Here is a 17,440-nt window from a genome sequence, read left to right as displayed (position 1 = left end):
TATTGTTTAATGGATAATCTGTTTTCTGGCAGAAAATGGACCAATAACTGGGTTTGAATGTGAACTTTATAACACTCATTTTGATGATTATATTTCCACTCACCATGCCAATTGTTGAAAATATTCTCACCTCCATGAGTTTTGGATGCTGTTCGGTTCTTGTATATATAAGGGAGTTTTGATAGCCTGGTTTAATTCTGCCTTTATTAATAAAGCCCCAACAATTCAGAAAGGAGCCACTATTTTTTGAATCTGATCAGGTTGAACAGCTCAATCTTTTCCATTAAGAATGTGAAATGGTAGTAATATTTAGAACTGGAGAGTAAGTTCTGTCCCTCTGTAAAAGATAATATGACTCAATGCATCACATTGAACAAACTATGGAGATGATTCTTAAGCACGGGATATACCAGCATTTAGAGAAGCATAGTCTTCTCAGGGATAGTCAGCAAGGCTTTGTGAGGGGCAGGATGTGCCTCACGAGCTTAAATGATTTTGAGGAAGTGACAAAAGAAATTGATGAAGATAGGGCAGTAGATGTGGTGTATCTGAATATTAGTAAGACATTTGACAAGAGCCCCCCATGGTAGACATATAGAAAGTTGTGAGGTATGGGATCCATGTAACCTTGGCTACATGGATTCAGTATTGACTTGACTGCAGAAAGCAGAGGGTAGTAGAAGATGGAAAACGTATTCTGCCTGGAATTCAATGAAAAGTGGAGCTCCGTTGGGTTCTGCTCGGTGACCCCTGTTCATTTTAGATTTTTAATAATGACCTGGATGATTAAGTCGAAGGATAGATCAGTAATTTTCAGATGACATGAAGATTTGAGGTGTTGTGTATCATGCAGAAGGCTGTCATAGGTTACAATAGGATATAGACAGGATGAAGAGTTCAGCGTAAAAGTGGCAGATGTAATTTAATCCAGAAAAGTGTGAAGTGATGCATTTTAGAACTTGAATATGCAGTACATGTTAATGACAGGATTCTTAACGGTATGGAAGAACAGATGGACCTTGAGGTCCAAATCCATTGAACTCTCAATGTTGACATGCAGGTTGATAGGCTAGTTAAGAAGGCTTATGGTATGCTGGCCTTCATGTGTCGGGGGATTGAGTTCAAGAGTTATGACATGATGCTTCAATTTGATAAAAGTCTAATTAGGCCACCTTTGAAATATTGTGTTCGGTTCTGGTTGTCTGATTGCAGAAAGGATGTGAAATCTTTGGAGAGCATGCAGAGAAGATTAACCAAGATGTTGGCTGAATTGGACAATATGTCCTGTGAGGCAAAGTTAACAGAGCTGAGGCTTTTTTCTTTGAAGTGAAGAAGGATGACAGATGACTTAATAGAGGTTTACAAGATTTTGAGATGCACAGATAGGGTTGACAGCCAACACCTTTTTCTTGGGGTGACAGTACCAGAGGACATATGCTTAAGGCGAGGGGAGAAAAGTTTAAGGGAAAAGTCAGGAGTTAGTTTTGTTTTTACACAGAGTAGTGGGATCCTGGATTGCATTGTCAGTGGTGGGTCATTGAGGCTGGTACAATAGAGACATTTAAAAGACTCTTAGACTGAATGTGAGAAAAATTGAAGATTATGGGTGTAAGGTAGGAAAGGTTTAGATTGTTGAGTAGGTTTATGTAGGTCACACAACATCATGGGTTGAAGGTGCTGTTCTGGCCATCCATCCCACAGGATGATGATGATTCCTTCCGTCAGTTTGTGGGGTTTATACCCCACTCCTCAGAAAGGAGCAGCGTGTGCATCAATGAATTTTAGGTGAGTAGGGAGCTGCACAGGTCCGGACCACTCTCTCAACATCCCATCCCAGATCCAGCAGCATGGTGAGGTCCAAGAGAGCTGGGGGAAGTTCTGTTGCAGTGAATGGCCAGACAAAGCTTCGATGCAAGAGATTCCCTTTCCATGCTTCTCAACAAGTGCTTGTTAGATGGACGTTGACCTTATGAGAGGGTTTGCCTGCCTTTTGACAGGTCTTGTTTTTCATCCTGCAGGGTGTCTAGCCACCCTCCGCACCATTCAAGCCTGGTGGTGGAGCCAGTTTGAACGCCGACCATCTGACTGGTAGTACTGGGTTACATGGGGTACCAGTAGCTCTCAGATGAGTGATCTGTACTGTGCTGTAATGTACTTTCTTTGGCTTGGCTTCACGGATGAAGATTTATGGAGGGGTATCTCCACGTCTGCTGCAGGCTCGTTGGTGACTGACAAGTCCGATGCGGGACAGGCAGGCACAGTTGCAGCAGTTGCAAGGGAAAATTGGTTGGTTGGGGTTGGGTGTTGGGTTTTTTCTCCTTTGTCTTTTGTCAGTGAGGTGGGCTCTGTGGTTTTCTTCAAAGGAGGTTGCTGCCCGCCGAACTGTGAGGCGCCAAGATGCACGGTTGGAGGCGATATCAGCCCACTGGCAGTGGTCAATGTGGCAGGCATCAAGAGATTTCTTTAAGCAGTCCTTGTACATCTTCTTTGGTGCACCTCTGTCTCGGTGGCCAGTGGAGAGCTTGCCATAGAACACGATCTTGGGAAGGCGATGGACCTCCATTCTGGAGACGGGACCCACCCAGCGCAGTTGGGTCTTCAGCAGCATGGATTCGATGCTTGCGGACTCTGCCAGCTTGAGTACTTCGATGGTGATGAAGTCATTCCAATGAATGTTGAGGATGGAGCGGAGACAGCGCTGATGGAAGCACTCTAGGAGCCGTAGGTGATGCCGGTAATGTACTATACTTCTATTAATCCCCTGCCTTCCTCATTTCACCCAACTCTTTTGTCAGACTCTTGTAGATAGCAGTTCTAGCCACCCATAGTATACCCCTGATGTATAAATAGCACTGCCAGGTAAAATAAAAATAACGTAAAGGCAGAATGCTCATAATTAATCTGTTACTTTCACTGCACAACTAAATCCAACAGCAGGCCAGATACAGTGCAAATTATTCTTATGAAGTCACATTTTACAGGGGAGTTTCCTTGTCAGCTTACAGCTTTGTCATAGCTGGAACTAGAGGATGAAACAATGATGACCAATTAGTTTGTGTAACTGATTTAATTATGATTAATATGACCTACAAACTGCAGCTTTCAAACACTCAGCAGCAGAAGGCTTTCAAGATATTTGATCAAAGGCATGCTTAAGTTATTTCACTTCATTCCAAAATGGACTGAGATTGAAATTAATTTATGTTCTTGTGTTAATACTACTCCCAGAAGGTTTGCTTTCTTTGGGTAACAAATGACACCCTGTTGAAAAGGGATTGCTTTCAACTGTTCAATTTTCAGGGCACAAATTTTCATGAGTTCTTCACATAAGATCAAATCTTGCTCGTATTTCAAAATCAGTTTTTATACAATTTCAAAGGTACTTGTGTGTTTGCTAAAATTCTGTTTGGACACTGTGTGATAACCATTTATTTCCTGAAATCCCACAGAATAAAATGGCAATAGCTAACTCAGTAACTGAAGGGTTATCTATTCAACATTAAATATAAGTTTTTTAGGAGACAGAAATTTTGAAAAAAAAATGGAGCCTTATCCTTAGCTGCAGTGTGAAAATCAGTTGGGTCTTCTGAGGTAAAAACAGAATGCTGGAGAAGTTCAGCAGGTCAAAAAGTGTACTTTATGTAGCAAAGGTAAAGGTACATAACCAACATTTCAGGGTTGAACCCTTCTTCAGAGTAAGAGCATGTCTTGATGAAGGGCTCAAGTTTGAAATGTTGGCTTTTTACCTTCATCTTTGCTATATAAAGTGCACTCTTTAACCTTATGAGTTTCTCCATTCTGTGTGCTTACTTCCACTATCATGTCTGCAGACTTTCCTGTTTTACTTAGGTCTTCTGAGGTTACATGATGAGGCATTAAACACTCTTTTCCAAATACAGACACTCCCTGACTTACAAGCGTAATTGGGACCGAGGGGTTGGTCGTATATCGAAATTGGCGTAAGTCAGAATTTTGCCCATGTGCGTGGAGTACGTAAGTCTTAAAGCAAACTTTTAAATCAAAATTTTCTTCATCTGAACTTGTTGGTCGGCATCCCAGAGTCCATAGGTTTGGCGCAGCCATCTTGATTCCTGTGGGTCTTCGGTTGGCACAAGCGTGGTGGGTTCGTGTATTGGAGTTTGGTTGGTGCATGTGTGGAGGGTTTGCGTATTGGAGTTCGGTTAGTAAACGCGTGACAATTAAGCACCCTAACAATATTGAATTTGCGCCCTTAGCTCTCACACATCTGCCAACCAAACGCCAATACGCGAACCCACTGTGCTTGTGCCAACCAAGGACTCGTGCATATGCACAGGAATCAAGATGGCCACACCCAGCCTAAGGACTCTGGGATGCAGACTAACAAGGTAAGTATGTACATTTTGGCTCTTACTTGCCCTGTATCCCTGTTATAGTTTGTCAAATACAACATAAGCCACGTAAATTTTATCTGTTTTCTTATATATTTTTTAAAAATGTGGTCATATGTGCAGAGGGTCGCATTGGTCGCAATTCAGTAAACATTAAATAGGAATGTGTACTTTGTCAAACACAATGTCACTCATCCAGAGCAAATGTTGTGATATCAGCATGACAGACACAACATTCCTGAACATTACTATTAATAGTTAATTATTTTAATTTATCACAATATTTGATCTTCTTTATTCTGCTCCTGGATTATCCTGTGTGTTCACCGCACTGACTTATCCTGAATCAGTGTTATTTTAATGTTTCAGCCAAGTACCCTGATAATTAAAGTTTCTGCAGTTGGTTGGGATCTCATCTTAATAAGAGGCTAGAAAATATTCTTCTTAATGAATGAACATTGAAGGACTCCAAAATGCAAAATTTTTCATGCCACTGCAAGAACATTTATGAAATAATTTTGCTTTTTGCTTGATTCCTATGCCTTTTCATACAGGCAGATATATTAATATATTAATATCTGTAGTCCTGTCTTGTTCATTAAATTACTGATGGAGTTTTACACACCACTCTCAATGCAATTTATTTTTTGCTTCTATCATGCCTTCTTCTTCTTTGGCTTGGCTTCGCGGACGAAGATTTATGGAGGGGGTAAAAGTCCACATCAGCTGCAGGCTCGTTTGTGGCTGACAAGTCCGATGCGGGACAGGCAGACACGGTTGCAGCGGCTGCAGGGGAAAATTGGTTGGTTGGGGTTGGGTGTTGGGTTTTTCCTCCTTTGCCTTTTGTCAGTGAGGTGGGCTCTGCGGTCTTCTTCAAAGGAGGTTGCTGCCCGCCAAACTGTGAGGCGCCAAGATGCACGGTTTGAGGCGATATCAGCCCACTGGCGGTGGTCAATGTGGCAGGCACCAAGAGATTTCTTTAGGCATTCCTTGTACCTTTTCTTTGGTGCACCTCTGTCACGGTGGCCAGTGGAGAGCTCGCCATATAACACGATCTTGGGAAGGCGATTGTCCTCCATTCTGGAGACGTGACCCACCCAGCACAGCTGGATCTTCAGCAGCGTGGACTCGATGCTGTCGACCTCTGCCATCTCGAGTACTTCGACGTTAGGGATGAAAGCGCTCCAATGGATGTTGAGGATGGAGCGGAGACAACGCTGGTGGAAGCGTTCTAGGAGCCGTAGGTGATGCCGGTAGAGGACCCATGATTCGGAGCCGAACAGGATTACTGAAACACATAGCCTTATGCCATTCATATAAGATAAATGTTCATCTCTACAGTATTTTATTTCCCACATCCTAAACTTGCCAAAAGCTTATGATATTATTCAATAAACTGTCTGTAAGCCTTAGCGAGTGACTTCAGTTGCAGATAACAAAATAAAAGTAGTTAAGAGAAAAAGCAGGGAATTTGCTGTTGGAAATATATAAAAAAATCTATCAGGGAGTAACGCTGAAATTTTGTTTATTGATGTTAGTTCGCAAAATCAAAGTTTTTTTTCTTCCGTCAACTATTTCATGATGCCTGCTATGTGTAGAAGCAGTTTAAGCATTGGCTACTGAGACTATTAGTTGTTCCTCTATCTTGTCTTAGATATCTTATGTACCTGTTCTCATGCCTCAGATCTCCTGGCATTAAAAATCCAAAGTTTATCCATTTGATACTGAGGGAAAGTTTAAAAATGCTGATCCCCTGCAATGTAAAGATCAGTAAGTTTGACTGAGGTTATATGACATCAACAGTCTTCTGCAAATATTATTAAGAGTTAGAGGGCATAGTGCACTTTGTCACTCAATACACAATGCCAGCTAACCAAAGCAAATCATTCACTATCAACATTACAAGCATAATGTTCCTACCCATCATTATTATTACTTTACCTTGTCCATGTTTTCTTAGGCAGGATTATTGTTCCAGGAAGATATTAAATGTTATATGAGGCAGAATTTGTTCCCATTCGTATGGAGAGTAAGCAAAGACCTGGAAATTGATTCATGGATGGAAGAAGAGAGAAAAGTGGAACGATAAAAGGAATAGTAGGAATGGAGAGAGGGTGAAGAGGGAATTTGTCAATTCATTTCAATGAAAATGCAAAATATGAACTTTTACTGAGCATGAAAGGAATCAATAGTGATTGACTTTGCTACCACTGCACAAGTGAAGAAAATGTCATCCTTGGCTATTGTAACAAAAATAATTTCTTTTGTTGGTTGATCGCTTGATTGCCAATATGATACTGGTGATGGACTTCAATCCACATAGATCAGCAATATAACTTATCAGTTCCAGCAGGGTTAGTCAAGGTTATCATAACATTTAATGGGTAGATTATTCAGTTGCTTGTTGGAATACAGGTCTAGAAACTTACTTGAATGAATTTGAATTCAAATAGTTATATTAATAAGGAATAAAAACAGTGGCCATGAAATACAATATTGGTGTAAAATATGACCACAGGCAAGGAAATTAGCCATTCTTATTTGGCCTGACCTGTGCTTGTCTGCAGGGCGATCAAATTGGTTGCCACCTAATTATTGTCAGAAACACCCCACAAGTTATTCAATCCAATGGAAATTTGGGAATAAATGCTGACCTTGTCATCAATATTAAATCCTCATACACAGAATTAAGGCCTCACCAATCTGTGCTTTCTGCAATGAAGGTTTACAAAATTGTGCATATCATCTGTTCTCCAGGCTAAATGAAAATCAAAATTTTTTTTTCCAGAAAACATAGGTAATGGATGGGATGGAAAGGGTGGTCTTCCATTGTATTGGCACAATGCAAAATCTTACCTGTGCTGTTCAAAAGTGAAGGAGGCTGGGTGGCTAAATATTTCCTTCCAGTGATGAACGGCAAAGCAGTTCAGAATGCTTTTGCCTGCATGTAGAAAACTGGTGGCGGCATCGAATTTGTTTCCAGGTTAGTTCTGGCAATAGTTCTGGCCTAATCTTTTAGATGTCTGAAAGCAAACCAATTTACCAGTTGAGGCACAAGAGAAAAAAAAACCAAACTACTGCAGTCCTGATGCAGGCTCAAAATATTGACAATTCCTTTCCCCCCCTTGGATGCTGCTCAACCTGCTGAGTTTCTCCAGCAGTTTGTTTTTACTTTAATTAAGAAGTAGAATTGGAGTGAGCTCGACAGTAAGTTATGGGAATTGTGGTTTGTACCTCAGGAAACAAGAGTTGAATTCAGTATTAATGGTTGGATGGAAGTTTTGTTTGCTGAGATTTAGGTATTTTAACTGAAATTAATTTGGACATTCTGAAATAATCATGAAGCCACGCGATTGCTCTAAAAGTTCATTAATGGCACATTTTATTTATGTCATAGTAAGTTAAAAAATATTTAAACAAAATAAATATTGCTTTTTTCTACCTAATTGATGTTTGGTTGTCACAATAAATTAAATCCTAATGGTGCCTTGATAGCAATCCCGCAGTTTGGAAATGTTTTCAATTTGCTGAGTCCCAGAAGCAGACAATTGAACTGTAGAATAATGTGTCCCAATGTTCCACATGAGATGCTCGTAGATTAAAATATGTTGGTTTGAACGTTATACTTAAAAAACAGTTATATTACACTTTTTCAGCATGTCTTTAGAGATATTATTCTGCAATAATATGATTATTTATTCTTTTGTATCTAACATTTAATTTTTTACCAGTTCTGGCCAGCACTGGACCTCTTGAATTTGGTCTGGATACTTTCTTTCACCATCAGAAGGGCCCTTTCATTCTCAACATCTGCTGGTCTTCTAGAGTTTGTTTTAAATTAAACAGAATATCTGAATCCAGAGCATGTAGCAAAGGGTTGTATCTCCAACTGAAGAGAAGAAGCCTGCTGCAAAACAAAGTTTAAAAGCATATGGGTCATTTTTTTTTTCCTGAATTTCAACTAGTTGCTTCAAAAGTTAAATGAAAAAGAAAAGTTTGGATTAATTTAGCATCTGTCATGAGCTCAGAATGTTCCAAAACATTTTAACAAGCAATGAGTTAATTTTGAAATGTACTTACTTATGTTATTTAGTCAAATTAAGCCAGACATGGGTAGGAGAAAGAAGAACTCTGAATAATACCGGGGCAGGCAAAGACAATGAATGTTCAACTGGTTCTTCACTCAACATGGCAATTGGCGGTCTCAAGAAAAAGTTAGATTTTCTGAAATGAATTTCCTTGTTAAGCTGGTTCTATGCTGGACCAACATAAACAGCTATAATGTTCTGAAGGGAACATTTGGCTACTGCACATTCTCCCAGAAATTTTGCACATACCTTTGCATGGATTTGAAACAGTAAAAATGTACAAGATTATCACAAATTAGAAAAAAAAAAAAATTCTCTTTTAGCTGACCATCTCCACTCTCTCATTTCTCCAGTTCATTGTATAGCAATCCATTTAAGAGTCAGAAAGTCAGAAATGAGTTCAAGTCCCACCCAAGAGCATGTTCTCATTTCAAATTTCTTGATGTCAGCATTGATTAAGATGCAGATTCCACTGGATTTTTTTGGAATGGTTTATGCCTGCTCTTATCACATTTCTGAAAGTATAGAAAGGGGCCATTGACCCTAGTTACACTGGCTCTCAACAACCTAGTTCTCTCTAATCTACTGGCTCCAACATGCCCAATAACTCCAATCTTATTCACCAACACTTATACTCAGGTAATTTACAATAGCAATTAACCTAAGGCTAATTGGAGGAGGAAACTGGGATATGGAAAGGAAACCCATTTGGTCATAGGAAAATGTGCAAGTGCCAGACAAGTTGGACTGAGCAGCATTACCTGCTGCAGCACTGTGAACAATACCCTCCCCGCCCTACACTGAACATTAAGATCTAAGGTTTCAATGGAGGGTGAAGTTAGATCTACATCACGTGTGTATAGTGTTCTAGGTTCCGATGTTTCCTTCCTGGAGTGGAGGCATGGACCACATTCTCCCAGAAATTTTGCACATACTTAAGTCACAAGTTGGTTTTAAGTAACATAGAGTTGGACAAGTGACAATTAGGTAGGACACAGACCATAGGTAGGTGTCATGAAATCTGCACATGGCCACATCAGAATGGACAGGTTTACTATCTAGCATGTTCACATAAATCATGTGGCTGTTTTTGGATTTAATGGTTTGCCATAACAGCTGCTTCAGCACAATGGTAATTGTGCCCTTGTGGATGTGTGGTAGTCTCAGTGGGAGTTTGGCCTCAAGAAATGAACTGTAGAGACATTGAGCTAGAGCTGGGTGGAACGAAGAAGTCAAAGAAAGGTATCATTGTTTAATGACATAGATTTGTAACAAGGGTATCAATTACAGGACAATTGAAGATATCAAATTATTTTTCAGTGGTTATTAAAGTGATAATTAAAGTCATAGACATACACTGTGGAAATAAGCTCATGAACCTACTCACATGAGTTCCAGCTTCCCTAATTTGGCCAATATACTTTGAAATCTATCCTCTCCTTGTGTCTGTCCATTTTCTTCATAAACTGGCTGCTGCCAGAGGTAGTTGAGTACCTGCCTCAACCACCTCATTTAGCAGCCTTTTCCAAGCATTTACCACCTTCATTGTAAAAAAAATGTTATCCCTCAGGTTCCTGTTAAATCTGTCCCACCTTAACTTAAACCTATGTTCTCTGGTGACTGATTCCCCTACTCTGGGCAAAAGTTTCTCTGCATTCGCCTAATTTGTTCCTCTCATGATTTAGTATTTGAGATCATCCACCTGCACTGCAAGGAATAAAGCCCAAGCCAGCTCAGCCTCTTCCTGCAGGTCAGGACCCAAAGTTTAGGCATCATCCTTGCAATTCTTCTCAGCACCTTCTTCAGCTTCATAACATCTTTTCTATAGCACTGTGGCCACAACTGAAGACAATACTCCAAATGGACTGAGCAGCACTACCTGCTGCAGCACTGTGTGCAACACCCTCCCCACCCTACACTGAACATTAAGATCTAAGGTTTTAGTGGAGGGAGAAGTTAGATCTGCATCACGTGTGTATAGTGTTCTAGGTTCCAATGTTGCCCTCCTGGAGTGGAGGCATGGACCACATTCTCCCAGAAATTTTGCACATACTTAAGTCACAAGTTGGTTTTGAGTAACATAGAGTTGGACAAATGACAATTAGGTAGGACACAGACCATAGGTAGGTGTCGTGAAATCTGCACATGGCCAAGACTTTATACTTAATATTATGAATATTAACCACCCTATGTATATGTGATGACACATTCAAGGTCCTATGTATTTATATTCCTCAATCCTTCTATTCTACAACACCCATCAGATCCCTACCATTCACCATGTAGGCCTTATTAGATCTCCTAAAATGCACTACCTTACATTTCTCAGTATTAAATTCCATCAACCTTCTCTCTGTCCTACCATGGACCTCCACCACCTAAAATGACAGAAGGGGAAGACAATGAAATGAACTGACTCAGTATATAAAAGTAAAAGACAAAAATTTCTTGTTTATTTTTATTAAGTGACGACATTTTTTAATGGGTTGAATGTATCTTATAGATTGAACTTTGAATAAATGGGAAGGGGGGAGAGGGAGGGAGGGAAGGGAGGGGGGAAAAAATGAGAGAAAATGACACTGTATATATTCAAGAGAAAAATGTTTGCATGTATTTTGGTCAGTATGGTTTATAGTGTGAAAAAAAAATTTAAAAAAATCCTTCCCTCTGTCCATCTGTGTGACTGATTAAGGTCCTCTGCAACCTTTGGCAATCATCTTCACTATCTATAATTCCTGGCACTATAGTGTCCTCCACAAAGTTGCAAATCATGTCATGAACATTTTCATTGAAATCATCGATATAGATGCAACAGAAATGGGCCCAGTACTGAACCCTGAAGCATACCCTTAGTTGCATGCCTCCAGTCCAAAAAAAAAGACCTTCCATATCATCCGTTGCTTTCTTCCAAGAGGCCACTTTTCCATACAATCTGTGAGCTCATATTGGATCCCATTCAATCTAACCTTCCAGCGCAGCCAATTGTGCAGAATCTGAGAGAAGGCCTTGCTGAAATCTGTCTATAAAACATCTACTTCTCTGCCCTCGACAACCATCTTGGTCACATATTCAACAAAATCAGATTGGTGAGAAATGATCTTCCACTTAAAAAATTGTGCTGCAGATTCCTAATCACCCCTTGTTTATCCAAGTGCATGTATATTTTCTCCTTAGAATACTCTAGTAACTTATCAACCACAGATGTCAGGCTCATGCCTGTATTCCCAGGCTTTTCCCTGCAGCCTTTGTTGAAGAGTGGCAGAACATTTTCCATCCTCCAGTCTTTAGGCACCTCACTCGTAATAATGACAACTCAAAAATCTCTGCCAGGACACCTGCAATTTCTTCTCTAGCTTCCCACATTGTCCGTGGATATATCTGATCAGGCCTGGGAGATTTGATTACCTTCATATGCTTCAGGTCCTTCATCACCTCCTCAGTGGTAAAACAAAGAGACTTTTCTCAAGATACAACCATTTGCAGCCCCAAGTTCCCCAGTATTCATGTCCTTCTCCACAGTAAAAACAGCGGAAGAATAATCATTGAGGACCTCACACATCTGTTCTGGCTCCACACAGACCCATGGATTTTTTTTTAATACTACTGTATGAAAATATTATGTGATTAAATTTTCTTTGTTATGAAGTACAGGGAGTGTTTTGAGAGTTGAAAACAGGACCTTTAGTCCTAAAGCTCAATGCCAAAAATTATCTATCTGAAGTAGTCTAATTTTCCTGCATTTGGCCCATAATCCCCGGTACCTTTCCTATCGATTATAGATTTAGGAAGTATTAAAAAAGATGGAGCATGACACATGCTATATTACCAACAGAGTAAAAAAAAGATAATTTACATTATCGTGCACGTAGGAAGATCTGAACTGATCTAAACAGTGGAAAGGAGAAAAGCCAATCAAAATCCACACAGACATTCCACCAGAGGGTCCTCAGTAGTAAGGTATTCTGGTTCATAGACCAATAAACTGAAAGTATCACCTTGAAACCTACCAAATGCTGCTTGTGTGAGGCACCTATATGAAACACACCTTTTTTGCATCCAAGAACCAATTGTCCACATGATACTGGCTTAAAGGATTTCCAATGATTCAAAACTCCAGCTTGCTTTTCACAGCCTTGTTACCATATAATACATTTGTTGCATACCTCTTATCCTGCATCATGCCTTTTACACGCAGTAAAAATAAAAAAAAGCAAATTAAGTGTTAAAGTTCATGGAATCCATTTAAAAAGCCAGAATTTTATGTTTATTTGTATGTGGGAAAAGTGTGTCCTTTACTTTCAGTCATGTTTGACAAATTCCAGTTATCCATATGTTTTAGTATCTGGGATTCTGGAGCGGAGGAGAGCTTCCTCTTGGATGCTCGCTGTTTTCTTTCGAGGAGATGACATTCCAAAGCTGTTTCAGTTTCTTACAGGAAGTGGATCTTTGCCAAAAATGATTAACACTAAAGTAGCATAACAGTTCCAGAGCTAAGGCAATTCCACAGGAGTCCTGGACTTGACATTATTTCAAACACATGTGAAATATTGTTTAATAAATTTGAAAAATAGAAGGATAGGATGAATGTTTCTTGGCTTGAGGTAATGGTGCTTTGCAAACATAAGAGAGTCTCTTGTACTAATGACTGGAAACATCTTTGTAAATAAACTTGTGTACACTTTATTTGAATGGTTTATTTTGCAAAGTCAACAACTGTTGAGTATTTTTGATTTAATGTAACCAAAACCCATCAGTGAAACCAATTATGACTACACCCACTTGGCATTCCAAAGCAAAATACCAGAACTGTAAAATCTGCAAGCAGAAAATGTACCTAAGGTTGGTGATGTCTTTATTTGCCAAATGATTCTTTGTTTATTTTTATTAAAATTAAACAGTGATTTGGATCTTTTTAAAAAAAAAATGATTTAGTTAGGCACAGACCTATCTGAAGGAACCAATCTTTGCAGTCAAAGCTTCTATTTTAAATGGCTTATTTTTGTTAACAATCAATGAAAAGGAATATTTAATGTGAAATATTTCCTAAATATATATAGATTAACATAAAAATTAAAAATCATTGATTGTTAAGTTTAGATCAAAACAGTGGCAAATATATTTGGTTTAAATCTCCAGGTTTATTCTGTTCTTACTCATGTTTAGCTAAAATTATTTAAAAAATATTATTGTTTGCTTTTTATGCTCTAACATACATTTTCATTTCAAAGGCTGACAGACCTTCAGTTTTCCTTTTTATTTTTTAAAGTTAGCTTTATACTTTTTCTTATGCCATTTATTGATGCTCCAAGCCAGTTCCCTACAATATGGGAACATGCAAAAGCATTAAAATATATACATAGTTACTTAGTGACTGTTACCCTTCCAAAAATTGATAGACCAACAGAGATCTTTGTCCATAATTTCACTGTTTCATCAACCAAGTAATGCCATTCAATGATGCTTATAAATTGAGTAATGATTGACTTGGAAAAAAAAGTGAATTTCTTTAGCTGATGGTCTCCTTATGAGTTTGTACATGTACTAATATCTCAAAGAAGAAAATAAAAATCAGAACTTTGCAGATCCATTTTTAAATGTAATTTACTGTTAATCATCACTTAATACATACAGTGATTATGGCTGTATCACGATCACTTGTAATTTAACTAGGACAATAATTGTTTTTTGCTCAGTTGGGTGGCTTCCTATGGGACAGATTTAATATAACTCTACCCCTGAATGTAGAACAAAAGATATAGAAAAGTGAAAATTACAATTTCAATTTACAATTCCACCAAACACTGTAAATATCTGATGAACAGATTTACTTCATTTATTTTTTGTTTATTTAATTTTTAAAAAAAATTAGTCATACAGCATGGCCCACGAGTCCATGCCACCCAATTTACATCGAATTAACCTACACCCTTGGCACTTTTTGAAGGATAAGACGAAATCAAAGCCTTCTAGTAAAACCCATGCAGACACGGGGAGAATGTACAAACTCCTCACAGGAAGCATGGGATTCAAACCCTGGTCCCGATTGTTGGGGCTGTATAAGCATTGTGCTAAGCGCTTCACCAACTGTGCCACCCATTATGACATTAATTCAATATTTACTAATATTCACTATTTCAAAAACCTTCTAATTAATCATTAGAATAATTCATAATTATAAACAGGTGATATTTATGTCACAACCCATTCAAGTAAATGATTATCTCCAACAATAGAGAGTCAAACTCTCTGTCTCTGGTATTCAATGCAATATCCTTGCTGGGTCGTCTACTATCAGTATCCCAGGTGTCTGCATTGACAAGAAACTCAACTGGGCCAACCACAAAAATACCAGACTAAACTAAAAATGGAGGAGGTTGGAATGTCCAATGAATATGGAGCAGTTGGAGAGATTCAATGGGTTAGGCAGAATCCATGGATGGAAATAGTCAGTTAGAGATGGTCACTCTCAATAAAGGGTCCCAATGCAAAATGTGGAGTGAATCATTTTATCCATGAATGCTGCCTGACCTGCTGAGCTCCTTCAACTTCTTTTTATTCACACAGAATTAGCAGAACTGCAAAAATAGATGAGAGGCTGGGTATCATGTGGTGAGTAACTCAGCTCTTGATTCAAGAAAGTCGTTCCACAATAATGCGTGATGGGACCATAATAGGAAAGCAGGATTGTTGCTGCTTCAATATCTCTCAAGCAGTTTGTCACTCTACAGGATTAAGGAACCTACTTAATTAGCACTCATCCACCATGAATACCAAAAGAAATTAAATGATGCAAAAGATGGTGCTGCCAGTTGAAAGAGGTTGGAGGTTAATTGCAGCTGATCTGTCTGGAGGATAAGCACATAGAAGAGGACAAATATAGCTGGAAGAGAAAGGGAAATATAGTAAAATTCCTGTTATCTGGAATTCAAGCAACCAGCAACCTCAAGCAAACAGAAAAAGATAATGGAATAGGTAAAAAATGCTGAAGTTTAAAATTGGCATGCCTCACCATTAGTCATGAATCACACAATACACAATCTCAAGCATCCAGAAAATTCACTTATATAGCATCTAACAATCCCAATAGGTGCCAGATACAAGGATTTTTACTGTAAAACAATCCTACAATCATGAAATACAAAACAATGGATTTGCTGGAAATTAGAAAATGAAAGAAAATTCTGCAAATACTCAGCTCGTCAGACAGCATCTGTAGAGAGGGGAAACATTTCACCAAGATTGCTGGGTGATTTTGATTTGTACATACAAGGCTAATTATCTGAAAATGTTGAATTCAAAGTTGGGTCCAGAGATTTGTAGAATATATTATCATAAAGGGAGATCCTATGCTTCAAATGTACATTGTGTTTTGATGGTCTAAATGGAAGTGAATTGGAGAATTCATGTCACAGGCAATCTGAACTGAAGTTCTGTAAAGTTGGTCATTAATGTATTTCAGGAAAGAAAACACCATTCTTACCCATTTTAGTCCATTTGTGACTCCAGACCCACCTGTGTGGCTGAATTTTAATTGCCTCCTCAGTTCTGAGGTAGAAAGGAGTGAAATTGCATCACCTCCTCAGTACAGAATTGCGAATGCAAGCATGCAGTTTACAATTAGGTCTGAGAACAGAAGGAAGGTTTGACAATGCTTTTGCATAACAAGTAGTAGACTTGCAAAATAAACTATCAGGGAAAACCACTGAACAGACAATGCAACAATATCAGATCTATTTCTGATAAGGTTGCAGATGGTGGGATATGGAGATCTTGGGCTTGGTGGGGCTGAGAGTTACCAAAAGGTTTTTTTTCCCCTTTTCAAGTTTCTTCAAATTTCAGCTGTGATAAATAGTGAGAACTATATCCATGATTTTAAAAAAAATTGTTATGTGTTCAACATTTTCAGTGGAAATTGGTGGGAGATTGTCAATGAATTCTATTTGTTGTAACCAAATCATTGTCTTTGCAGGATCAGAAAATGGTGACAAACAGCACATTTTAAACAAGCAGTGACTACCGGTTCACTACACTGTGACAGACACCACAGCCGGCATGTAAACCCACCTTCTGTCAAAGTGCGCACTGCGGAAATCTCAATGTATGCCGGTGTATCTGTAATTTACTCAGCCCCCTGCTTGAGAATGGTTAAAGTTTAATCCTTCTGTGTTGATTAGTGCTTCCAGAATTGTGGGCATAAAAGTTAGATGTGTTATTGTAAAGCAATGCTAGTCTTTGTTTAAAAAAAGAGAGATTTTAATGTTCCAAAACTGAGATATTACAAAATGACAAGAGTAGAGGAACAGGCTATTCAATCCATCTCATCCTGACTGGTATTTATGCTCCACTCAAAGCACCCTCGTCTATCTGCATAAACCAGATTCCTTTTTCCCTTGTGTGTTTATCAAGTTTCCCTTAAACTCATCTGCATTCTTCACACTAAATTATTGCTTCTGGAACTAAGTTTCTATAAGGGGTTTTCCCCAGATTTTTAATACTGCATTTTGATAGCACTGCATTCCAATAATAATTACACAGATTGATCAATGTTATGAAATTTTCCTTGTTGTAAAATTGTTTATTTTACCAGTTCCATGAAATTCAATACTTCAACATTTACAGATATTAATAGACTTAATACACCTAACACATATGCATGACATTCGTCCGTTAGCTAATTTGAAATAAACAGGTTAACATTGGTGTTAGAACAACAGATGGAAGAATCTTACAACAACGTGACTCTGTCTTGGCCCATCTGCTACAGAAACCCTCAGCAATGCCTTTGTCATCTCCAGATAACTATTCCAATGCTATCTTTATCTGCTTCCAATCACCCATCTTCTGTCAATCTCAACATGCGCACAACTCATTCCAATAAGCTTCATAAACTAATGTCATACAGTATTACTCCTGTTCTTGCTGACCTACATTGTCTCTACTAGTCCTCCAGTGAATGATTTTTTTCACTTGTATTTTTAAATC

The 17,440-nt window shown here is 38.6% G+C and overlaps 1 long non-coding RNA gene across 6 annotated transcripts in view; it reads right to left on the bottom strand.

The window, feature by feature from the left end:
* Nucleotides 1-17,440, bottom strand: part of LOC138761970 (uncharacterized) — a 117,593-nt gene that overhangs the window by 90,010 nt on the left and 10,143 nt on the right. For 2 of the 6 annotated variants that reach the window (XR_011356668.1, XR_011356667.1), the window contains exons 3-6: nt 8,099-8,277; nt 7,227-7,393; nt 6,312-6,411; nt 6,038-6,123 (exon numbers count right to left, since the gene is read on the bottom strand). This is a non-coding gene — a long non-coding RNA (uncharacterized lncRNA). Of the gene's footprint in view, nt 1-5,878; nt 6,124-6,311; nt 6,412-7,226; nt 7,394-8,098; nt 8,278-10,778; nt 10,837-17,440 lie in introns of those variants that run through there. The other 4 variants (XR_011356665.1, XR_011356666.1, XR_011356669.1 and 1 more) reach the window with 3 other exon arrangements.

The sequence above is a fragment of the Narcine bancroftii genome, chromosome 4, assembly GCF_036971445.1.
Source record: "Narcine bancroftii isolate sNarBan1 chromosome 4, sNarBan1.hap1, whole genome shotgun sequence".
In the NCBI taxonomy this organism is placed as follows: domain Eukaryota; kingdom Metazoa; phylum Chordata; class Chondrichthyes; order Torpediniformes; family Narcinidae; genus Narcine; species Narcine bancroftii.
The sequence above is the reverse complement of the archived record's forward strand: the minus strand, read 5'-3'. Positions and strand labels throughout refer to the sequence as shown.